The 24,951-nt window shown below is 54.8% G+C and overlaps 2 pseudogenes; one reads left to right on the top strand and one right to left on the bottom strand.

The window, feature by feature from the left end:
- Window positions 1–5,478: 5,478 nt before the first annotated feature.
- LOC132334533 (olfactory receptor 14J1-like) lies at window positions 5,479–10,642 on the bottom strand (annotated as a pseudogene).
- Window positions 10,643–20,648: 10,006 nt separating this feature from the next.
- LOC132334496 (serine/threonine-protein kinase pim-1-like) lies at window positions 20,649–23,123 on the top strand (annotated as a pseudogene).
- Window positions 23,124–24,951: the final 1,828 nt, after the last annotated feature.

The raw sequence follows: 24,951 nt of genomic DNA, 5'->3' as shown, positions 1-24,951 counted from the left end.
TTTAGAGCAGAGGTGATCCCAGCATTCTGTGACTGATATTGACCCAGGGTCTCTCTTCAGGAGCTCTGGCCTGATCACAGAAGCTGTGCCTTGATCTGTGGGTGACACTGGGACATAGTGGGAGTGACGCTGGGGAGGACAGGGATAAACTGGGGACAATGGGAACACTGTGGGGAAGACTGGGGACACTGGGGCATCCTGTGGATGACACAGGGGGGGGAACTGGAAGGGACTGGGAATAAACTCAGGTGTATTGGGAGGGACTGGAGGGGCACTGGGGTTGTATTGGTTTCTGCTTGGGATGAACAGGTCTGTAATGGGGTTGTACTGGGAGGGACTGGAGGGGGTGAATGGGCTGTTCCTGCCTCCCCCGCTTCCCATTTGCCGAGGCTCCCGCCTATCACCGAACGCAGCCAATCAGCGCCGGAGATCGGTGCCTCGGGGGCGGTGCCTAGCATGGCCGCAGTCTTCTATTTCTAACTACAAATCCCATCATGCCCCGCGGCCCAATTGAGCCCCATTGGAGCTGGGACTACAACGGCCGTCATGCCCCGCGCTCCACAGACATACCCCTCCCCCCCCGGGGTCCGCCCCCATCTGTCCCATAAGTGTCCCCCAGACACTCCAGGATCTCTCCGTGCCCCCTGTGTGCCCCCTGAGCGCCCATTCGGGACCCCCCTAAAGCGTCCCCGGACCCCCTGAGTGCACCCGCACCCACAGCATCCCGGCATAGCCATTTCTGGGAATTCATCTCATCTCATCTCCCGCGGCCCCAGAGCCCCTCAGAACACAGTCCCCCGCCTAAAATTCCTGCCGCGCCCAGCGCCCATAAAAGCACGGATAGAGCTCCCTGAGCTCCCCCCCAAGGGGTCCCGAGCCGCTTAAGCTCCCCCGAGGACCTCAAGTCGCGGCTTGGACGCAAAAGTATCCCCCAACATCGTGTTCGAGCCACTTCCGGGACTACAGCTCCCATCATGCTCCGCTATTCCAGCCGGGACTTTATCTCCCGTCATGCACCGTGTCCCGGCGAGAGCCATTGCAGCTGCGTCTCGAACTCCCGTGATGCTCCGCGGCCCTGTTAAACCGTACCGTGCCCCCGCCTACAACTCCCATCACCCCCCTCGCCCCAGAGAGCCCCGTTCGAGTTCCCCAAGGGCCCGCCCGGACCCCGAAGGGCCCCAAATTCTCCTCCCTGACCTCCAAGGGCTCCCCTGGACCCCCAAGTGCTGCCCCGGACCCCGAAGTGTCCCTCAGAATCCCTGAGTGCCCCTCCAAGTGCTCACCCGGCTCCCCCAAGTGTCCTCCAGACCCTCAAGTTCTCTCTGAATTCCCTCCCCAAACCTAGAACAGCCCCAAATGTGCTCCAGAAATGTCTCCAGGCTCCCCAAAGTTCCTCCCCTTGACACTATCGGAGAAAAAGATGATAAAAATGATGCCAAAAGGGCTTCAAATATTACTAGTTTCCATAAAGAGGAAGAAATATATAGCCAATAGACATGAATTAATTAAGGAAATTGTGTTACTTATAAACAATGACCAATAAATTTTTTGGTTGCTAAAAATGTATGGAATTTAAATATAAACATTGAAATTTGGATAGAGACATAGAATATTACTAATATAAATAAGAAAAAATAATTATAATTTTATTATTCATTGCATTTTTTTTTAAGGCAAAATGTATAATTTTTTTATGCTTTGGGATGTCAGTCTGTAAGAGAATCCAAAGATCCCTCATTTGCCTCACAACCGCCATCGAGGACGGAGATTGAAGCCCTTCCCAAGGACTGAGACTAAGATCCTTAAAATTCTGACGGGGGTGCTGGGCTGACTGAAGCGGGATGTCTGCCATTGGGAGCGGGATGTTTCCCATAGGAACCAGTCCTGAAACAACGGGCCCCGCTCACTGCTGGCACCGGTTTGTCCTGTTCAGAACTGGACTGTCTGTACCTGTGAGAGAGTCTGTCTGAAATATCCTCCAATCTGCCTCACAACTGTCACTGAGAGATCGCTCAGAAGACCCCCTTCGTCCCATTCCTGGCCCTACAGTGGAAAGTTACCCACCAAGCCAGGGGCTCTAAGACCTGAAGGAATTGCTAAGTTATTGTTTCCACAGGTGCATTTTTCTGCATGCTACACTGAGCCCAATGAGAAGAAGGGGACACTGAGCCCTTTTTGCAACAATAGCCTTGGAAGCTGTCCCACCTCTTGGCCTGGCTGAACTTCTCCTGAGCTTTTGAGTGGTCTCCCACAGAAGACCCCTCTTGTTCATCTGCAAGCACTGTGACAGACAAGCTGAGATGACAGAAGCCTCTCCACCAGAGAAAAACCTGAGAAATCCCCACGTGAGAAAGGCCGCTCCTACACTCCCCAAGGACTGGGACTGAAGCCCCCAGCCCGGGGAGGTGCGCGGGGGAGGCGAGCTGACCAAAGCAAGATGGATGTTGCAGGTGTGGGCATTGGACCACGAAAACAATGGCCCTTGCCCACTGATATAAACTGTGTGTACCCCTTTTCCAAATACCATTATTTTACCAGATGATACAATAGATTCAGTTTTGAAATAATCCCCCTCCCCCCTCAACAAAAAGTGTATAATTGGAGTCCAGATGGACTGCATCTCGGAGATCTCCCCAACGTAACAGGCAGATCCTCACCTGGCCTGGACCTAAGGAGTTTGTCTCTACGTTTGGTAGCTCTACGTTTGGTAGCTAAGGATGGTGAGCAGACAGGGTAGATAGGCAGGTAGGAAAAATAAAGTGTACTCTGAATTATACTGCTTCTAAATTCACTCATTTAAATTAATGCACTTCTCTAACCTACTGGGATTAATTTTACTCTGAGAAAGAAAATAAGGGTGTGCTCTGCTAGCTTTGGGTAGCATTTATTCTGAACCAGAGGTACATTCTTATGATTCGTGCAGAGAAGAAATCTGGTAAACAAAGGCTGCATAAAATAAAGTGTTATCTAGGGCTTAGTGAGGCATCTAGCTCTAATTTTAGAAAAGCTCTCCTTCTATTGATGTCTCCATCTCCTCAAACAGTTGTTTTTTCTGCTTCTTTAGGTTTTTATTTTCCAATTGCCATCTTTTGTGGGGCAGCAGCTGCACTGACACCAGGGCACTCTGTGCTTGAACCTTACCACATGCAGTATAAGGACTCAGACACGGTTTCAGAGGACTGCTGCTGAACATCACAGAATTAGCATTTTGCAGATGAAAAGAATTATGAAAAGAAGGGCCTTTAACAAAAAATATGTGCAGGGCAAACCTCTTGAGTTACATTTTACCTTGTTCTAAATGACAAGTTCCCATGTAGCAAACATTTCATATCTCAGTATGTGGCTGATCTGCATGGACAGATATAAAAATGCAGAATGTTTGAAGTTTTTTATTCTATTGATATAATCATGGCTGAAAACAAATTTTTTTTGTTCTGTTAGCTATTCTTGTACTCAGAGAAAATAAATTTCACCAGGCAAACTGAATAACTCAAAAATTTGCTATTAATAGATGTGTCACCTCTATTCCATTCACTCTATACGAAGTTAAAGTTGATTTATAAGCTTTTTCTTTCTCTCTCTCTTTCTCTATCTTTCTCTCCCTTAATCCCGCCATCGCATTTTGCTGTGGTCATTCAATAAAGGTGCATTTGTTTGGATTATTGCTGCAACACCCCCCTGTACCGTGTTGGTTCTTTTTGCACCCTGAGATCCCTTACGAACCATCATGAAACCCATTCATAGGGACGGATCGTGACAACCTGTTCTCAAGGGACTCATTCTCCACTGTCCTGTACCTGTTCCCTCGATGTGCCGTCCTGCTCCCCTCCCGGCGGTAGATTATAAAAGACCCCAAGTTAACCAAAGACTTTGAGATTCTCCCCGAGTTTACAAGATGGATCTGTTGGCCGGACCACGAGGATTTCGTGTCTATGTTGGTAGCTATTCACCTCCCCCCCCCTTTCTCTCTCTCTCTGTCCTTTATCTCCTTTCTAATCCTTCTATCACATCTGCTCTGGGCACTCAATAAAAGGTACATTTGTTTTGGTTAATACTGAAAGTCCCCTGCTGTGTGTGTTTGCACTCTGAGATCGGTAAAACGAACCATCAGGACCCCCCTTGTCCCAGCGGATCGTGACACGGCCTGATGGGGTTGCTGCCCACAGCACGTGAACGTGATCTTCTTGGTGGTGGCTACAGTGGTTCATCTGGTCTTGCTTTCCGATCTCCCTATCCTAGAATTACCTATGCCACCTGCTTTTCTCATACTGTGGTTCTGTGTAATTCCTTAATTAGTCAGCCCTTATTTAGTTCACTCTTGGAATAGGGGAATATCAGCTCCCCATCATATCGAGTGCATTTGAATGCACTTGAATGCATTTTGCCTGCATTCAAAATATGGTCCCTGTTTTTGATTTACTGTGGAATCTCTGTTTGTATTTTCTGCCTCTGTTGAGGTTGGGATTGAAGGTACTTGAGATGATATTTCAGACTCAGGTATTTATTGTTTCTTATCAGTGAAACAGCCTCACAACCATGAGTTCTGCAGCCTTTCATTAGCAAGGCACAAAATGGCTCACTGTCTCTTGTTACAAGGCCTGGATGGTACCAAGGAGACCATGGTGATACTGGGGATCCAAGAGACCGTGGTGACACCATGGAAACTCATGGAACCATGGGCATTGTGACACAGCAAGGCTTCATGGAACCAAGAGTCAACTGCGACTCTACCAAACCTCATGGAACCAAGGGCCCATTGTGACACTGAAGAACTTCAGGGAACCAAGAGTCGCTTGTGACACGGGGGGTACTCATGAAACCATGGAGACCATTTTGAAACTTCAAGGCCTTATGGAAGCAAAGGGTCATTCTGGCACTTCTGAGCCTTGGAACCAAAGGGACCATAGTGACACAGTGGGGCTCTGTGGAACCAAGGGGCCATGGTGACATCAGGGAGCGTCATTGAACCAACTGTCCATGGTGACACTGCAGGGCCTGATGGAATCTTGGACACCATTGTGACACTACAAGGCATCATGGAAGCAAGGGGCCACTGTCACACTATGGGGCCTCTTGGGGTTCAGGGGCAGTTGTGATACCATGGAAATTATGGCAACATGTGGCACCATGAAACCAAGGAGACCCTTGTGACACTACAGGAACCCATGGCACTAAGGATCCATGGAACAGTGCAGGACACATGGAACCGAGGGGCCATTGTGATGCTGTAGAACCAAAAGGCCCCATTGTGACACTGTGGGCCCCCATGGATCCAAAGGTCCAGTTTGACATTGCAGGGCCTCATGGAATCCTGGAGACCACTGTGAAACTTTGAGGCCTTGTTGAATTAAGTGGCCCTGCAGGTCCTCATGGAACCAGTGAGACCCCTTAGAACCAAGGGTCCATTGTGACCCTGTGGTACCAAGGTGTCGTGGGTTGACCCAGGCCAGATGCCAGGCATCCATGAGAGCTGCTCGCTCACTCCCCTCTGCAGGACAGAGAAAATTTAATAAAGGGCTCATGGGTTGAGATAAGGACTGGGAGAGATCACTCATCAAATACTGTCCTGGGAAAAACAGGCTTAGCTTAGAGATATGAAATTCATTTATTACTAACAAACTCAGAGCAGGAAAAGGGGAAATAAAATAAGCCCCTCACGTCCCTCCTTCCAGCTCTACCTCCTACACCAGCAGTGCAGGGAGACAGGGAAAGGGGGTTATGGTCAGTTCATCACCCATGGCTTCTGCCCTTGCTCACGGAGAGGGGTGGTTCCCCTGCTGCACCGTAGGTCCCTCCCGAGGGAGGCAGTTCTGCAGGAACTTCTCCAATGTGAGTCCATTTCAGGGGCAACAGCCCTCTGCAAACTGCTGCAGTGTGAGTCCATCCCAGGGACAGCAGTCCTTCCCAAACTGCTGCAGCATGGGTCACTCTTCCATGGGGTGCATTCCTCCAAGGACAGGCTGCTCCAGCCTGGGAGCAGGGGCCCTCTCTCCATGGCTCTCCTACAGGGTGTCTGGGTCTCCAGTGCCTGGAGCACCTCCTCCCCCTTCTTCTGCACTGACCTTGATGTCTGCAGAGTTGTTCTTCTTTCATGTTCTCCCTCTGCTCTTTTCTGACTGGAGTTAAAACTGCACGACAATCTCTATTTTAGTTTCTTTTTAAATCTGTTATCACGGAGGCGTTACCACCGTTTGTAACTGGCCCAGCCTTGGCCAGCAGCAGGTCCATCCTTGAAGCCATCAGGGATTGGCTGTGCCAGGCACGGTGGAAGCTTCCAGCAGCTTCTCACGGGAGCCATCCCTTTGCCCCACCACTGCCAAAAACTAGGCCATGGTACCAAGGGGCTGTTGTGACTCTGGGGGGCCACATGGAACCAAGGGGCAAGGGTGACATTGTGGGGCCTCATGGAACCAAGGAGCCACGGTGACACTGTGGGGCCACTGGAACCAAGGAGCCACGGTGACACTATGGGGCCTCATGGAACCAAGGAGCCACAGTGACACTGTGGGGCCTCATGGAACCAAGGAGCCACGGTGACACTGTGGGGCCTCATGGAACCAAGGAGCCACGGTGACACTGTGGGGCCTCATGGAACCAAGGAGCCACGGTGACACTGTGGGGCCTCATGGAACCAAGGAGACACGGTGACACTGTGGGGCCACTGGAACCAAGGAGCCACGGTGACATTGTGGGGCCTCATGGAACCAAGGAGCCATGGTGACACTGTGGGGCCTCATGGAACCAAGGAGCCATGGTGACACTGTGGGGCCTCATGGAACCAAGAAGCCACAGTGACACTGTGGGGCCTCATGGAACCAAGGGTCAAGGGTGACACCGCACGGCTTGGTGGAACCCAGGTTCGATGTGACACTGTGTGGCTTCATGGAGCCAAGGAGAGCACTGTGACACTATGGAACCTAATGGAATTATCAGAAATGATACAACTTCTGGTTTCTTTTAACGTAACTTCAGTCAGGGGTTTGTTTGCCCAGGTAGAGGGGAATTGAAGTTTCTCTTCAAAAGACTCTGCTCACCAAGGCTGGGTGAGGCCTGATGAGCTTAACATCTACAGATTTGGAGTGGCCAGAAGATGCACAGGAGGTAAATGAACATTAATGAACATCACCCCCAGCGTGCAGAGACACCTGGTCTGGGAAAAGATTGAGAAGGGAATCAGAGAATGAGGACTTAATTGACATCAAAGGCGAACGGATCAATCAGCAATAGCAGATGGAATACTAAGAATTGGATAATTTGAGAGCAAAGAACATTAATTTCTTTGGGTTTTTTCTGTATAAATATGTGAAAAGCGTAGTAAAGAACAATGTGTGATGGAATGATTTTCACTGTGGAACCCGGACACGTGTGGATGGAATAATTTCTATTGCATGTGATGGCCGCAATGACATCCTGGCAAGAATAAAGTAATGCCTAAATTCTGTAAGGTGTTGTTGGAGCTTCTGTTTTTCATGCAGTTTCAGTGTCAGTCCAGTGAGGTCCATCACCAACACAGGCTCTTTCTGGACTCTTTAGAGAAGAGAACCGGAGGCCACGATTGCACAAACCTCTCAGAGACTCCCAGGCAAAAGCAAAACCCAAAGTCCCTGGGAGCATTAAGGAGCCCCCAGGGCCATTCCTGAGCAAGGCTCCCCAGGGACTCCTTCCAGCAGATCCCTGAGGCCACTGGGATGTAGGGCAGGGGGGATGCTGAGGGCAGGACAAGGGGCTGGCAGTGCCCAGCCTGGCTGGGGCTGTGCCAGGAGGCCCCAGTGCCTCAGGACAAGGTGTCTCCTCCCAGCCCTTGGTGGCACAGACCCTGCTGTGCCCAGGGCACCAAGTGTTGGCTTCTCCTGGGCACTGCAAGCCCCGCCAGGGCCCTTGGCCATGTCCAGCACAGCTTGTCCTGTGTTGCTGCGTCCCTGCAGGCTGCACACTCCGATCTCGCTGCCCCCTGGCTCTGCCCTGCCACTGCCAGCCCTGCTCTGACCTCTGCCCACCCTCATCCTCTGTGTCTGGGGACACACACACATGCACTGAGCTCATCCCCCTCCTTCTGGGTGCTGCTCCTGCCACAGCACTGCCCTGGGAGGGTTCATTCCTCACAGGAGCTGCTGTGTTTGTACTGGAGCATTTTATAGCTCTGCTTCTGCCTCTCTGGCAATTGTCTCTTCAAAGAGCTCTCCAAGGAAAAGATTCATTCAATTGTGGAATAGCAGAGGTGGGAAGAGCCCCCTGAGCCCCCTTGGCCTGGGTGTGGCTGGGATGGAGTTCCCTTTGCCCAGAGCACCCCTGTCCTGCTGTGCTTGGCTCTTGTGGCTGCAGCAGGGCTGGTCCCAGCCCAAGGCTTTGGCTGTCCCTGAGCAGGGCTCGCCCCACATGAGGCTTTTCTGCAACCTGCTCCCCTAATGGGCTTGGGGTGGGCAGGTGTTCCTGGGGGCACAGGGATGGGACAGCTTGGCTGGACTGACCCAAGGGCTCTTACATTCCATGTGATGTCCAGATCATGAGGGAAATGAGGGGGACAAGAAGGTCTCTGGATTTTCTGTATTAATACATTTGTCTTCCAAAGCAACCACTACAGGTGCTGAACTCTTGTTTTCCCATGGTTTTCCTTGCTTCTGCATTTGGCCTTTGCTTTTTGGTCCCTCCAGTATTAATCTCTCTTTATGACGACCCCCAATGTTTTCACCTTATTTTCTCCTGTTTTCTGATGAAGGAGGGACAGTGACAGAGACACTTGGCTGTCACTTGATGGCCAGAGGGGTTTAACCACAGTCACCCTGCCCAACTCTTCTCTTATGGGCACAGCCAGAAATGTCAGGGCTCTGCCAGGTGCCCACCCCTGAGCTGGGCTCATGCCCTCCTCCCAGTCCCAGGGCTGCCCAGGGACACGAGTCCTTCCCTTGCACACACACACAGAGTTCATTGCAGCACGGGCAGGGGCTCCCTGGGCTCTGCTGCCACTGCCAGAGCCTGGCAGGGACCTCAGCCCTGCGGGTGTCACCCTGCCCTGCTCTGCCCTGCCTGAGGTGTCCCAGGGCCAGAGGGATGGACACAGGGAGCTCTGTGCTCAGGAGCTCGTCCCAGCCCTGCACTCAGGGGTTCCCAGGGGATGTTACTCTCTGGAAAGTCCATGAGCAGCTGAAGGAGTTTGTGCTCACTGGGTTTATGTCCCCTCACACACACAGGATGTTCAGGGCTGTGGAGTGTCCATGCACTGCAAACACAGACTCCTGACCCGGGCACTTGATGTCCCTCCATGGAGGGAAGAAGAACCTCTGTGACCTGGGGTGAGAGGCCACTGCTGTAGCAGTGCTGGCTTTGCACTGCTGGGACAGCCCCCACCCTGATCACTGCCACACTTCTGCTGGGCACTGCTGGTTTCCTCTCCAGGGCACTGTGCTGGGCACATCCCTGAGAGTAGAGATTGAAGCTTTCAGGCCCTGCACTGGGGAGATGCCCTTGCATGATGGAAATGCTGCTGCAGAGCCCAGCTCTGTCCCAGCAGTGCCCACAGCCTGTCCCTGCCTGCAGTCCCTGGACAGGCACACAGCATGACAGGGACTGAGCTGGCAGAGCGCTGAAGCCCTAAACCAGCACAGGGGTTCTGAAGGGGAGTGTGGCAGTGAAGGAAGGGGAGGCTATGAAGGAGAAGTCCTGGGGCTCCCTGGAAGTGAGGAACACTGGGGTTCCTTTTTCTCCTCCAGCTCTGCCCAGAGGCACGGACCCTGCAGCTCTAGAAATCAGGGAGGAAAGATGTCAGGCACACATGGCAATACAGAGTTCTTTAATTTGTGTTAGCATATATGTAGTATACATATGCTGGTTTTCCAGTATCTGGGTGCAAAAAGACAGATAAATATTAAAATAAAAATACTGGAGTCAAACATTGTTATGTGAACAAATTCACAAAAGTTTAACGCCTATGTAAAAGGCAAAAAATACAAGACACAGAGTGAGAATTAAAGAGTAACATCATAAGAGATATGCAGAAGAATGAGAGTTTATTGCTTCTGAAAACCAATTGATATCATTTTCTCCAGGTTATTCCTGAGCTCCTGGTTCCTCAGGCTGTAGATGAGGGGGTTCAGGGCTGGAGGCACCACCGAGTACAGAACTGACATTGCCATATCCAGGGATGGGGAGGAGATGGAGGGGGGCTTCAGGTAGGAAAAAATGACAGTGCTGACAAACAGGGAGACCACGGCCAGGTGAGGCAGGCAGGTGGAAAAGGCTTTGTGCCGTCCCTGCTCAGAGGGGATCCTCAGCACGGTCCTAAAGATCTGCACATAGGAGAAAACAATGAAAACAAAACCACCAAAAGCTAACAGGAACCAACAGCAAGAAATCCAAGTTCCCTGAGCTGGGAGTGTGAGCAGGAGAGCTTGAGGATGTGTGGGATTTCACAGAAGAACTGGCCCAGGGCATTGCCGTGGCACAGGGGCAGGGGAAATGTATTGGCTGTGTGCAGCAGAGCACTGAGAAAGGCACTGGCCCAGGCAGCTGCTGCCGTGTGGGCACAAGCTCTGCTGCCCAGGAGGGTCCCGTAGTGCAGGGGTTTGCAGATGGACACGTAGCGGTCGTAGCACATGATGGTCAGGAGGGAAAATTCTGCTGAAATGAAAAAGGCAAACAGAAATACCTGTGCCGCACATCCTGAGTAGGAGATGTCCCTGGTGTCCCAGAGGGAATTGTGCATGGCTTTGGGGACAGTGGTGCAGATGGAGCCCAGGTCGCTGAGGGCCAGGTTGAGCAGGAAGAAGAACATGGGCGTGTGCAGGTGGTGGCCGCAGGCTACGGCGCTGATGATGAGGCCGTTGCCCAGGAGGGCAGCCAGGGAGATGCCCAGCAAGAGGGGAAGTGCAGGAGCTGCAGCTGCCGCGTGTCTGCCAGTGCCAGCAGGAGGAAGTGGCTGATGGAGATGCTGTTGGACATTTAGTGTCTCTGGCCATGGGGAGCTGTTCAAGGAGGAGACAGTGACAAGTCAGGGCAGACTTTCCTGAGCAATGTCCAAGCCCTTTCTCCCAGCCCTTCCCCTCTGTTCCCCCCAGTTTTCCTTCTCTCAGAGCCCTTCCCTTCAGCCCTGTGCCGGGAGCTCTGCTGGGATCTGGCCCTGTTGCTGTGATGAGCAGGGGCTCTGTCCATGGACACCGAGGGGTCAGCTCTGCTCTGCAGCAGTGGGGTCATGGGAATGGGGACAGGGGTCAGTCCTGGGGTTGGATTCCATCAGCCCAAACTGCTCCTGAGGCAGAGGAGCTTGGCAGAATTTCCTGTCCCAGGGCTAAGGAGCCATGATGGCCAAAGGCAGTTTGAGAGGGTTTCCCGCTGAGCCCAGGGAGAGCAGAAGAACTGTGCAATGCAAGAGCCTTGGCTGTAACTCAGTGAAGGGTGAGGGGAGCTGCTCTGTCGCTTCATCTGTCCCCAGCTGCCTTTTCTGAGATGGAGGGCAGTCCCTGGAAATCAGCCTGACACAGCTGAGAGCAGAGGGACCCAGAGCAGAGCAAACTGGCTCAGCCTTTCTCAGGGTCTCAGCCCCACTCTAGCCAAGGACTGTCCCCCAGTGTCCCCTAGAGGCAGCTGACAGCTTGGATGACATGCCGAGGACACACCAAAGGCTCCTGTCCAGGGCACTCCTTGAGGAGAGTGGGCTCATTGCCAGCCCCCAGGCTGCCCTGCCCAGAGCTCCCCGGGCACAGGGAGCTGGGACACCCCATTGCTGTGCTCAGCCTGCACAGGAGGAGCCCAAGGGCTGGGCCTGACCCTGCAGCTGGAGCTGCCATTCCAGAGAGCCCCTCAGCACTGCCAGGAGCACCTGGGCAAGGCCAGGAGAGGGAGAGAGCCGGGTTTGAGGAAAAGCCTTTCCCTGCCCAGCCCTGCCCAGCCCTGCCAGGCAGCAGCAGGGCAGGACAGTGGCCCTCAGGCCCTGGTCAGCAGGGAATGGGCACATGGCAGGAGAGATGCCCTTCATCTCTTGAGCTGCTCTGCCGGCCCAGGAGGGACTGAGGGCCCCGAGCCCCCGGGCTGAGGGCTGTGCTGGCTGGGAGGGGACACAAGAGCTGTGCTGCTCAGGGCAGTGTCTGCCCTGTAGGGCAGGGCCAGCAGGTGCCACATCTGCCCTGCAGCAGGGCTTCCCTCAGCACTGCCTCCCTCCCTCCCTGCCCACGGCTCTGCTGCTGGAGCTGTCCCAGCCCGAGCTGCTCCTGTGGCCCCGGGCTCCTTCCCTGCCAGAGCTGCCAGAGCCCAGCCCAGCCCCTGGGCCAGCCCTGCCCTGCAGCTGCTCGGGGCTGCAGGGATGAAAGAACAGCTCCCCCAGCCTGGGCACCATGGAAAGGTGATGCTGGATGGATCTGGAGGCTGGGCAGGTGCAGGCACTTGCTGAGGTCCCCAGGAATCCTCAGTGTGGTGGTTTAAGAGCCTCAGCCCCTGCTCTGCCCTGCACAGCTGAGTTTTCATTGCCACCAAGCTGAGCCAGGGAAAAGTGAGGGCACGGATTCAGGAGAGCAGACAGGGAAGCAGGAAAATACAGCCCTGATTGAGCTCCTGAAAAGTCCCCTCAAAACTGAGCTGGGTATGAGCTGGAGCTCTGAGCAGCCCTGGCCCACACAGCACCCTCTCCACAGCAGCAGGACCTGCCCTGGCAGGAGTCACTCCTTGCACCCACAGCTGCCCTGCACCATCCATGGGGAGCTTCCAGGCAGGCTGAGAGCTGCCCCTGGCAGGTGGCACATGCCCTGGGCTGGCCAGGAGCCCTGAGGGCTGCAGGACCTGCTCTGCAGGACAGCCCTGGGCAGCCCTGGCTGCAGCCCCAGCTTCACCCCCTGCAGCCATCCCTGTCAGCAGCAGGAGCTGTCCTGCCCTGTCCCTCTGACAGTGCCCAGGGCAGCCCTGCTCTGCAGCACATCCTCCCCCAAAGCAGAAAGGGCAGCAGAGCCATCCTTACAGTCACATCAGTCCTGTCCTGGGTCAGCTTCAGGAGATCCCTGCAGCCAGAGACTGACTGTGTCAGAAGTAGTGAAGATTTCTCCATGAATGAGCTCAGAATTGTCCTTCCAGCTGCTTTGAGCCTCTGTCTGCTTCACTGCTCTCAGGTACCTGCAGGCAGTGCCCTCAGCCCTGCTGGGCTGGGAGAGGAGCTGCTCCTCAGGAGAAATGTCTTCTTGAAGCTCTTCTTGGTTTCCAAGACCTTCTTCTGTGCCAGGAGCCTGGCCCAGCTCAGCAACACAGACACAGCACAAGGACTTCAATGACCCTCTCAGGGATTTCGTGTTGTTTACATCAGACTCAGTCCCTCAGAGTGAATTCAAAAAACTTCTCAAGAATTCAAAGTTAAATTTAAACTCCAACGTTTCTTGAAGTTTTAATGCACCACACTGAAGGACATGACTTAGAAAGTGTCCCCAGGTTCCAGGTAGAGCAGAACACTGGAGGCAGTGATGACAGCTGGGGACAGACAAGGCAAAGGTGTCTCTGGGGCTGAGCAAAGCTGGATGTGTTCCAGGAATGCAAAGGGCCAAGGCCTGAGCCCCAGCCCCTGGCCAGGCAGATCCTGTCCCTCCCTCCTTGCTCAGGGCTCTTCCCGGGATGGGCACTGGCATGTGGGGATGTGCAGTGCCAAGGGCAGGAGCATGGGGCGGCCCCTGCCAGGCTGCTGAGCAGGGACAGGGAGGCCATGAGGCCCCAGGCCTGCAAGGGTCACTTGTCTCCTGCTCCTGGCTCAGGCCCAGGCCCAGCAGCCATGGCCAAAGTGCTGCTCAAGTTGGCTCTGTCAGAGCCTGGCAGCTGCTGCCCATGCCTGTGCCCTGTGCAGCCCAGGCTGTGCTACGGTGTCCCTGCCCTGCGCCTCTGTCCCTGCAGGCTGTGCTCATCCCCCGGCTGCCCCACCTGGCTGGCCCCTTCCTTTGCTGACAGCTCTGCCTCCTGCCTGCCTCTGCCTGCCCACACAAAGCCTTGGGCTGACCCAGGCTCCTTCTGGGGGAGGTGTTGCTCCACAGCCCTGCCCTGGCAGGGAAATTCCTTGCTCTTTTTACCCAATCTGGGCGTCCCAAGCTGCCCTTTGCATTAACTCTTTCTTTCTCTGGCTGTACTCTACTATGTAAAAATGATCCACCATCTCTGAATCCACCCTTCAGTCCCTCCCAGGGCTCTCCCCTTCTGTCCTCAGTCTGCACCCCACTGAGCACAGAGCTCCTTTGTCCCTATACAGTGCTCATGTGCTTGAGGACATGGGCGCCTGGACAAGAAGGACGGTTCTTTTCTACAGGAAGGAAACCACAGAGCCCCAGGGTTTTGAAGGCAGATGAGAGGCAGGCACTGGAGGCCAAGGTAAGCCAGACCTGTCTGTCCTTGCAGCTTTTGTCTGAAAGCAACCCTTGGATATTTGGGGAGTTTTGGAGGTGCAATTCCATTTCAGCCATATGTAGCAGTGTATTTCTATAGCCATGGGTGCCTGGAGCAGAATGACAGCTCTTCTGCACAGGAAGGAAAGGGCAGAGCCCCAGTGTTTCACAGGCAGATGAGAGCTGGTCTTCAGGAATCCAAGGGAACCTAGACAGTCCTGGCAGCTTTTATCTGGGAGCTCTCTTGGATATAAGGAATTTTGGAGGCAGATTCCCAGTTTTGGCTATGGATGCCTGCACATGAAAGAGGTTTCTTTCCATGGAAAGAAAAGCACAGCCCCCCCAGTGTTTTGACGGCAGATGAGAGGTTGCCCCCCAGATGCCAAGGCCATCTAGAGCTGTCTGTTCTGGCAGATTTCATATAGGAACAATCCTTTGATATAATCAAATATGGAGGTAGAATCCCAATTTCAGCCCTGAACCCCTGGAGGAGAAGGAGAGTTCTTTCCCAGAGGAAGGAAAGCATGGAGCTCCATGGCTTCAGGGCCAGATGAATAGCAACCCTCCACATGCCAAGGTCAGCCGGACCAGTCAGGCTAAGCCAGCAAGACTTGTTCCATGTTCTTGTGTAGGATTTGTGGCTGCTGTAGAGGGGATGAAACGACCCTCTCAAGCTTCTCCTACTTGAGGGAATCCTGGGCAGGTGGTCCAACTCCCAGGGGAGCTGTCTCCTCGATTCTCCTCACGCGCACACAATCCCAGGTAGCTCAAAACAGTCCAACCAGACGAAGAAGGAGGATTCTGCACACTCTGCCAAGGGTCCAACCAGGTTAATTGCAGGAGCAGTAGAGGATCTTAGGCAGGGTGGGTAGGAGAGAAGAAGGGATACAACCAGACTGAAGGGAAGCAGGTGGCAAGAAGCAGAGAGCTGGGCGGGAACAGGGTTTAAACCATTGTAACAAGTAGGAGGGGCTAGGGTACAAAGAACCAATGGGATAGGGGACCAGGGGAGGAGCAGGAGTGGAGTGATCGGGGATGTACAAATGAAATGAGGGGAAGAGGGTGGCACCAACATACAGGCCAATGGGGAAGGGGGAACCACAGAACTTTCTAGCTCTTTGGGAGGGAGCCATAGTTGACGGACACCTGCAGGGGAGTGCCCTCCCAAGGCATCTCCACCCCATTATCCCTAGGGTCTCCTCCCACATTCTTGGATCCTGGGGGCCCTGCAGCAGAACTTTGTTTCCAGAAGGCCCAGCGATACCACAGTGATCTTCTTGGCTCTGCAGTGGCACAATGGCCCCTTGCTTCCATGAGGCGATGAAGTGCCAAAATGGTTTCCTTGGTTCCATGGGACTGTGCAGAGTGTCACAATGGCCCCTTGGTTCTATTGGGCTCCCCAAGATCACAATGAACCCTTGGTTCCACAGGCATGGCTGTGTCACACTGGCCCCTTGCTTCCATGGGGACCCATAGTGTCACACTGGCCCCTTGCTTCCATGGGGACCCAGAGTGTCACAATGGCCCCTTGGTGCCATGAGGACTCAGAGTGCCAGAATGGTCTCATTGCTTCCATGAGTCCCTGCAGTGTCACAAAGAGCTCCTTGGTTCCACAAGGCCCTGCAGAGCCCCTTGATTCAACAAGGCCTCAAAGTGCCAGAATGGTCTCCAGGACTCTATGATGCCCCACAGTGTCACAAGGACACCTTGGCTCCATGAAACCCTGAAATAGGGAATGGCCCCTTGATTCCATTGGGCTCCTCCCTGTCACACAAGTTCTTAGTTCCACCGCACCCTGTAGTGTCACAATGGTCTCCTTGGTTCCACAGAGTCAGAATCTCTCGGTGGTCTCATGGAGCCCCACTAAGATCCCCATTGATTCCATAAGGCCCCGCTGTGCTACAATGACCCTTAGGTTAAATGGCCCCTTGGTTCCAGTGAGTCCTGAAGTGTCATAATGGTCTCCATGGTTCCATGAGGCCCCAGAATGTCACAATGGATTTTTGGTTCCATGAGCTTTCGTACAGCCAACAGCAGTGTCCTTGGCTCCACAGTGTCATAAGGGACCCTTTGTTCCATGAGGTTCAGTAGAGTGAGATGGACACCTTGATTCCATGAGGTTCTGTAATGTCCCAATGGATTCCTTGGTTCCATGGCCCTGCTGTCCAGAATTGGCCCTTGGTTCCATGAGGTTCTGTACTGTCAGCAGGAATCACCTTGGTTCTGCAGTGTGTCCTAGGTTGACTATATGATGCTTTTATCCCCAATCGTCTCATTCCGTTTATGCTGAATAGTAAGTTTTGCACCTTTAAGACTTGCATCAAAGATTGATGGGGGGAGAGGAGGCGCACAGTTTGTTTTCAGACACTGAACTCACTCCTACACATTCCTGCTTCTGGACTGCGTGGTTCTGCGGATGAACAGACGGCGGGACAGGGCTCTCTATTTTTTTCTTGCTTTTTAGTTAGTTTAGCTAGCTGAGGCAAAGAAATTCCCTGGACTGTGCTTTTTTTTTTTTTTCCTTTTTTTTTCCCCTTTCTCTGGACCTGTTCACACCTGCTCTGGACTGAACAACCATAAGAGCACCAGCAGCTCGCATCGGTGGGCCGGGCCGGGCCTGGGCCACGGCATTTCCAGCACCGGAGGGACTGATAAGAGACTGAGTGAGCTGAACTGGAATCTGGGGAGGGGACTCTCTGGGTTTGTCATCTCCTTTGGAGCAGCAAGGGGTTTTATTGTTTAATATTAAGTTTTCTTGTTTAATAAACAGTTTTTTTCCACTTTTCTCCAAGGAGGTATTTTCTCCTGGACCGGCTGGGGGAGGGGTGGTAGAATCTGATTACCTAGGGGGGCCCTTTGGGGTTCTCTCCCAAATTTGCCCTGGACCAGGACACAGTGTCATAACCGACCCTTGGTTCCATGAGGTGCCTGGCCTCCCACAGCCTCTCAGAGACCCTTCTCCCCCTCAAGGTCCCCGACAGCCCTTCATGGCCTCTCAGAGACTCTCATGGCCCCTCAAAACTCCTCATGGCCCCTCAGGACCCCTCACATCTCATGGCCCCTCATGACCCATTTGAGCCCCTCACAGCCCCTCACAGCCCCTCACAGACCCCCATGGCCCCTCACAGCCCCAGGCCTGGGGCTCCTCCCAAAGGAGGAGGGGTTGGGCTCTGCTTGTTCTCCTTTTATTTCAGTCCCTTCACAGCCACGAGTGAAGAAAGGCTGAAATGGAGCCTTTCCCCAGCGTTTCCCTCGGGGTTCATTGCGGGCTGAAGCTCTGTGCTGGCGCTGGCCCGAGTGCCACCATCCCTGCAGCCGCCAGGCCTTTGCTGTCCCCCCGTGTCCGTTCCCTGTCCCCGAGTCCCGCCCGGCTCTGGCAGCAGCAGCAGCCGCAGCGCAGGGGGCGCCGGCCCGGCCCAGCCGGGGCTCCCGGCCAGGAGCAGCAGCAGCACCGGCCCCTTCCCGCCTGCTCCTGCCTCGGCTCCCGAGGGCTTTTTCCAGCTCAGTTCTGGAGTAGAGCAGCAATCACCCACACACAGCCCTGACTGCGCAGGGCCCGCCTGTGCTGCCCTGACCCAGCTTCAGAGAAAGAAAGGATCGGGTTCCAGCGCTGTTTTCAGCACTGCTTTACTCACCCTGAAGTGACAGCAGGAGGCTGCTGCTGCCTTTGCCTTGGGAATTGGAGATCATGGCGCTCTTGCCACTTGAAATTTATCTGTAAAACTGCAATTGCCTTTTTTGATCAGTGCTACCCAGAGTGCTTTCGTGACAGTGAATGTGGGAATCCTTAAAATCAGAGGGTTTTGGGAAAGCTGCAAAAGGCAGGCTTCAGAGACAGCAGAACTGTGATTAGAGCTGAGCTGTAACCATGAGATAGGGCAGCAGAAAAGTTAAATAAGAAGTGGGAAAGTAAGGACAAATAGAACAATAGTTTGTGTATTAACGCTTGGCTAGAAAAACTCCCTAAGCTGCAGAAAAGTATATCTAGCCTGATATTAGGAAGTACTGAGCTTAATAAATGAGCTCTGAGCATTGTGTTTTAAGGCTTACAAGCAGGTATTGTATTCAAAATAATCGGGCATTGTTTTAACCAAATGTACGTGTGCTTATAATGGTTGGATAGAACTACTGTCAATATGCTTTTCCTTTGCGTGATTGGTCAAAAAACTTTTAAAGTAAGTTGTAACATTGAGTTCTTTGTCTGCTGCCGAGGAGACAAACTGCCGGCATCTTCCCATTGTCATAACCATGTAATGAGACTGATGCTGGAAAATAAACACCTCAAGACACATTCCTCAGCAGTCCGGTCCTGTTTGTGATTTTGTACATAGACCCCCGGCCGGCAATAGGTGAACTCAGGCTTTTGGTCACAGGCATCATGATTAGCAGATCTTGAAATCCCCTAAAGTCCCTGAGCACTAAGTCAAGGAGAATTAAAGCCACGCAGACCACATTTGCAGTGCTCAAACACGGCCCTGTTGCTGCTGCTGCTGAAATAAAATCACAGAAATTGCCTCTCAAGTGTCAAATCAAATGAAAAAATCCACCAGGAGGAAGAGAAACCAGAACTTCTCGACTCACTTCATTGTTTCTCCTTCTGAGCAGCAGCAGCAGCAAGTGGAGATGCGCAGAGGTATTTCCAGCTGCTGCTGATCCCAGCTGGAGCCCAGCCTGCTGCCCAGTCCCAGCGGGAAGCTGAGCCCAGCCCGGGGAGCTCCCGCAGTGTCGGGAGCTCAGCGCACACGGGGCCAGGCCCAGAGCCCCGGGCACGGCCGCCCATTGCGGGGCAGCGGCGCAGACGGAATGTCCTGCGGCCCAAACCTCCTGCTCCTGCCACACAGCGCCAGCGCTCTCCCCCTCCTCCTCCTCTCCCAGCACGGCACAAATTCCAGCTCGGAGGAGGCTTCCCCAGAGAGGGCTCAGGCTCCTGCTTCAGCCTCAGGGTCCCTGCAGAGGAACAGGGCATCTTTCAGGCACTTCCACAAGCTCAGGGCTGCCATTTCATGGGCAATCTGGGATGAAAATGGACTTGTTAGGAAGCACAAAAGCAGAGGGAATTGATCAGAAATTATTAGGGAAAAATGACCCTTCTTAGAGACAAAGTTCGCAAAATCATTCCATGCATTTCTCCTTTTCAAATTCTTCCAGTCATCTCCTGACAGGTCCAGCATGTTCTGGTACTTTTCATGAACTGACTGTACTCTTGATTCATATCAATGCATGAGATGGAGAAGCATCTGAACTGAACACTGAAACAAACTCCCTCTGTCAGCCCATTTTCATCTTCTAGATCACTTTCCATATGTCCACGGGCATGTTGGAATGATTATCCCACAGCTCTCCATTTCTGGCTGCAGGCTCTGGAGATTCTTTCTCTGCATTCCCTAACAATTCCTGGTAGCACATCATGTTTTCTTAAGGTAGAACAGTAACAGTGAAAACCTCACCAATGGCACAACTGCCCAGCCCACAAGGAAAAGAAAGAACAAGCTGTCAAGTTCTTCAAATATTTGTCCTGCTTTGCTGCAAGAGTCATGCTGCACACACGGTGTGGAAAGCCAAGAGGAGCTGCAGTTGGTGGCACATCTTGTGACAGAAGCTGCACCTCGTTCTCCAGGAAAGATTCTTGGAAAGAGCAAAGAGGACTGAGGAGCAGATGATTGGAAAACTGAAAGAGCTTTTAAGAAATTCAAAGAAAACAGATAGAAACCATCTGAGATGTTTTACTCGATTTATTTTTATGCTCCCCCTTTCCATCTTGCACTACTTCTCCTTCCCATTAATTCCAAATGGATCTCACCTCGAAGATCCATGACTTGGCAAGTTGCAGACACTGTCAAATACCATGAGCTACACACAGTTTGCCTTCCCCTGGTTTTCTTTGGAAAGCAATGCTGGAGAGGTAAGTGCAGTGCCTGGGTCACGTACAAATTCAGCATTCAGGGAATGCGCTCCGATAGTGTTTGACCCTCAACAGGGACAATGCACAGCAGGGACTGAGGGGATTCCTGTGCCGCTGTGCGGGAGTGCAGACTCTGGGTCTTGGCTGAACACGGCCAAGTTCCTGTGTTTGGACAGGCTCAGGGGCTGCCCCCGGGGAGCGCGGGGCTCGGCGCGGGGGCGAGTGGGCAACGGGAAAAACGACACGGGGACAAACGGCCCCGGCGCTTCAGTTGCAGCGAAAGCAGCGGCAGCAGCAGCGGCAGCAGCAAAATCAGCAACTTTGTCGACTCCCTCTCGCTCTCCAGCAGTCCCGCACCCTCTCCCGGTCTCCCTTTCCCGAGGTCCCCTCCTCTCCCAGTCTCTCTCCCCATGCCCGGTCGGGCCATGCCCCCGGCCCACCCCCGGCCCCGGGCAGGGCTGCCCCGTGCCCGGCCCCGGCCGTCCCGCCGCGGTCTCGCCTCCGGCCGGCTCTGATCGTACTGGCGGTGGCGCTGCTGGGCAGGCATAAGTGTCTGGGGCTGGGGCGGCATCGCATCCCTTTGGCTCCGCCTGGCCCAAGCCTGGCCCCGGCCCCGGCCCCAGCCCCAGCCCCGGCCCCAGCCCCGGCCCCTCCCGGGGCCCGCGGAGGACACAGGCGGCGCGGCCGCTCCCGCCGCCTCCGCTGCCGCTTGCCCGGCCCGAGCTCCGCCGCTCGGCAGCGCGGCCGCCGGCCCCGAGCCGCCGCTGTCCCGCTGCAGGGAGCGAACGCCTGGGGATGGCCGGCCCGGGGCACTTGAGGGGCGCTCGGGGGCCGTTGCCGGCCCCGGGCCGAGCGCTGACAGCCGCGTCCCGCCGGCAGGGAAGGCGCAGCAGGGCCTGAAGGAGCAGTACCGGCTGGGCTCGCTGCTGGGGCGCGACGGCTTCGGCAGCGTCTTCGCGGCCACGCGGCTCTCGGACGGCACCCCGGTGAGCGGCGGGCGCAGGAGGAGGAGGAGGAGGGGGCGGAGGAGGAGGAGGGCAGAGGATGGGGCTGAGCAAGGCGGGCGGCGAACTCAGCCCGCTGCTGCCCTTGGCTTGCAGGTGGCCATCAAAAGGGTGCCACGGGAGCGCGTCCGGCACTGTGGCGAGCTGGTGAGTGAGCGGGGCCAGTGGGAGCAGCCGGGCCGTGCCGGGATGAGCCGAGGCCCGACAGGGTGGAAGCCACCATAACGCCTCGAGGGAGAGCGGGCGTGGGGCCAGCACAGGGCACAGAGCATCCCAGGCTGGCTGAGGGCTTCCCGAGCCCCGGAACGGCATCAGCCCCACTGACAGCATCGTGCTCCTCCCGCAGCCCGACGGCACCAGCGCACCCCTGGAGATCGTGCTGCTGGCCAAGGTGTCCACTGGCTTCCCTGGTGTGGTCTAGCTGCTGGAGTGGCTTGAGCTCCCCAACGACGTCTTGATGGTGCTGGAGCGGCCGGAGTGGTGTCAGGACCTGCAGCATTTCATTCGGGCACGGGGCTTCCTGCCCGAGGAGGTGGCGCGGGAGCTGTTCCGCCAGGTGCTGGAGGCCGTGCGGCACTGCACCAGCTGCGGGGTCCTGCACAGGGACATCAAACCAGAGAACATCCTGGTTGACCTGGCCACCGGGCAGGCCAAATTGATTGACTTTGGCTGTGGCACCTACCTGCAGGACACAGCCTACATTCACTTTGCAGGTGAGCCCACACAGGGTGTGCTCCTGGTCCCAGCATCTCACGGCCCGACATCTCACAGCCCAAGCTGGGTGTGGCAGTGGGGATTCTCCCTTTTGCTGACCTTCATGGCACTTAGACTTCAGCCAAGTTGCTTTTGAGCAGGGCTGGGTGTGGAGCCAGCTTCCAGCCCTGCAGGCAGCCTTTGCCCACCACTCTGCCCAGGACTGAGGCTGGGGCAGCCAGCCAAACAAAAACACCCGTGGGTGGGGGTAGCCGAGAGGGGGGGTCGGAACCAGTGCCCCAGCCAGTTTGGTGTGCAGGTGAGAAAGGGCTTGGACTGTTCCACTCGCCTGGTTTGTTTTGGGTTCATAATGTTTTTTGGAGCAATGCAGGCAGGGAGGATGCAGGCATGGTTTTTCCCCCATCACTGAGTGGTTTCTTCCTTGTTATGGTGGGGCCTTGCCAGGGCTTCCACTGCCCTCTTCCAACCCCAGTGGCTTCTTTTCCAACCCCAAGTCTGTACACAAGTCCGAGGTGCTGGTGAGAGGGCAGTGCGTCACACCCCATGTGCCACTGGAGCAGGGATGCTGGGGCCAGGCTCTGGGAGCAGCAGCATCCCCCTGAAGAACTCCATCTGTATTCCATAGGAACACGGTCATACAGCCCCCCGGAATGGACCCACTTTGGCTGGTACTATGGCAGGCCAGCTACCATCTGGTCCCTGGGCATCCTGCTGCACCAGATGGTCTGTGGAGAGCACCCTTTCAGGAAGGGCCAGAACATCAGCTGGGACCATCAGCTCTCGCTGCCACAAGGGCTCTCGCAAGGTGGATCCTCATCTCTGGGCACGGGGGAATACCAGTGCTGGGAGACAGCAGCGGGCTTGTGAGCATCCCACTCTGGCAGCTGCTGAGGAGTTGGCACATGTCCTGCTCTCCTGCTCTCCTCCAAACCAGGGAATGGATGGGAAAGCTTAGGCCCAGCTCTGAGCACATCCAGCATGGCCTGGGCACGGGAATAGTGGGGCAAAGCCAACAGGAGCCTTCTCCAACTGACCAGCGGTTTGTGGTTTCTCTGCCCAGAGTGACAAGATCTGATCAGGCGGTGTTTATCCATGCTGGACTTGGAAAGACCCTCATTAGAAGAGCTGCTCTGTCCTCCTTGGATGCAGGATATTCATCTGCCCTAGAAGAAGGGAGAGAGCCACAGGCACACTGTGATGCAGGGCCCTGGTAAGTTACAGCTCGACACATGCCTTGGCAATCAGAAGCAAAGGAAGCCAGACTTTTTTGTCCTGCCCGTGTCACTGCCCAGGGCTCATCAGATGGGAACACACAGCCCTTGTTGTTGAGCTGAGCTGCTCTGCCCAGCACTGGTGGCCACCATCCAAGCTGGTTTTGCTTGTCCTGGTTCCCTGACAGCTGGGGCCTTGGGCAGAACCTGAGAGCCTGGTCTCACCCCAGGGAAGGAGAAAGAGCCCCTGGAGAAGCTGTACCAGGTGGGACTGTTGCTGCTGGAGACAGCGAGGATGACAATCTCTTCCTGGACCAGACCACAGGCCAGCTGAAGATGATGGACTTTGATTGTGGCACCTTCTCCAAAGCCAGGCTCCACAGCAAATGTGCAGATGAGTCCACACCCAGGGGGATGCTCCCAGATTTGGCCATTGCACAGCCTGGCGGGGAACCAAAGGTTCCCCCTTTGCTGGGGCAGATGCAGCTGATCCTTCAGTCGGCTGCCCAGCTGGTTTTGGCAGGGCTGGGGGGATGGGCTGGGCTGGGTACAAAATGGGAGTGGGTTCCTGGCCCTGCCAACAGCCCCCAGCCCCCACCGTGCCCCGGGCTGGGGCTGGGGCAGCCAGCCCGACACAAACAAACCCCATGGTTGGAGCAGAGGTGGGACTCCAGAACCTGTGCTGCGGCTGCTTTGCTGTGCAGGCAAGGAAGGGCTTGGGCTGCTCCACTGCCCTTGTTTGCTTAGGGATCAGTGTTATTGTGGGGGGCAGTGCAGGGGGGAAGGGAGAAAGCCTGGGCTTCCCTTCCCCGTGTGTGGGTTTTTCCTTGCATGCAGGGATTGGGCCTTCCTCAAGGCCCTGGCAGAGATAAGATTTTTTTACCTTTTTTCTTGTTTCCCCTTTTTGTCTGTAATCTATTTTCAATAATTTGTTGTTTGTTTTCCTAGATGAAGCCTTATAGGTTGGGTCCAGTCTGGATCAGGAAGTGCTTGGGACCAGCTGCAGTGTGGATGGGCTGTGCCCTTGGAGAAGGCTGAGGACATCATTTGGGACCAGCTTTTCTTCCAGCAGGGGAGGGCGTGAGGTGGGTCCCCGTCTGCCTGGCATGGTGGGATCAGAGCTTCTGGGAGATGGCAGCGAGCACAGGAGCCTCCTGCTCTGGGCAGCTGCTGAGGAGGTAGATGTGCCCTGGCTGGCTGCAGGCTGGGCACATGTCCTGCCCTCCTGCCCTGCTTCCAAAAGCAGCAGTGATGGGCAGCTCTGGGCACCGCTCTGAGCACGGCCAGCATGGCCTGGGCACCGTGGGCGGCTGGGACAAGGGCACAGGAGCCTTCAGCTGACGGGCGGTTTCTGCTTTCTCTCCTTGCAGCCGGGCTCTGCGGGTGCTGAGGCTGCTCTGGGCTCTGGCAGGGCTCTGCTGGAGCTCAGCACCGGGCTGGAATCAGCCAAAGAAGAAATGGTGTGACCTGCAGCACAGACTTGCTTGAGCATTTTGGCAGCACAGCTCAAGTTTGCAGAGTGTACACCTCCAAGGGAAAACAGGACACGCCCCAAAAAATAAATTTGTTCAATAACTTCTGAAATGAAATCAATCTGGGATGCCCCTCAAATGACATTTCTCAGCTTGCTCAAGTTGTAGCTCAGCCCTTCTCTGAACAGTTCTCTCCCCATCTGCCTTTTACTACTGCTCCCTCTTTTCCCTCGGTGAGTTCCCAGCCCATTGCAGCCTGTATCACACTGTTGCCTTCCTTGGTGCCCCTCCCCACGAGGAAGGCTGAGCCCC

This window comes from Haemorhous mexicanus, chromosome 16, assembly GCF_027477595.1.
Source record: "Haemorhous mexicanus isolate bHaeMex1 chromosome 16, bHaeMex1.pri, whole genome shotgun sequence".
Lineage (NCBI taxonomy): Eukaryota > Metazoa > Chordata > Aves > Passeriformes > Fringillidae > Haemorhous > Haemorhous mexicanus.
Note: the sequence above shows the minus strand (reverse complement) of the source record. Positions and strands in the feature narration are given on the sequence as shown.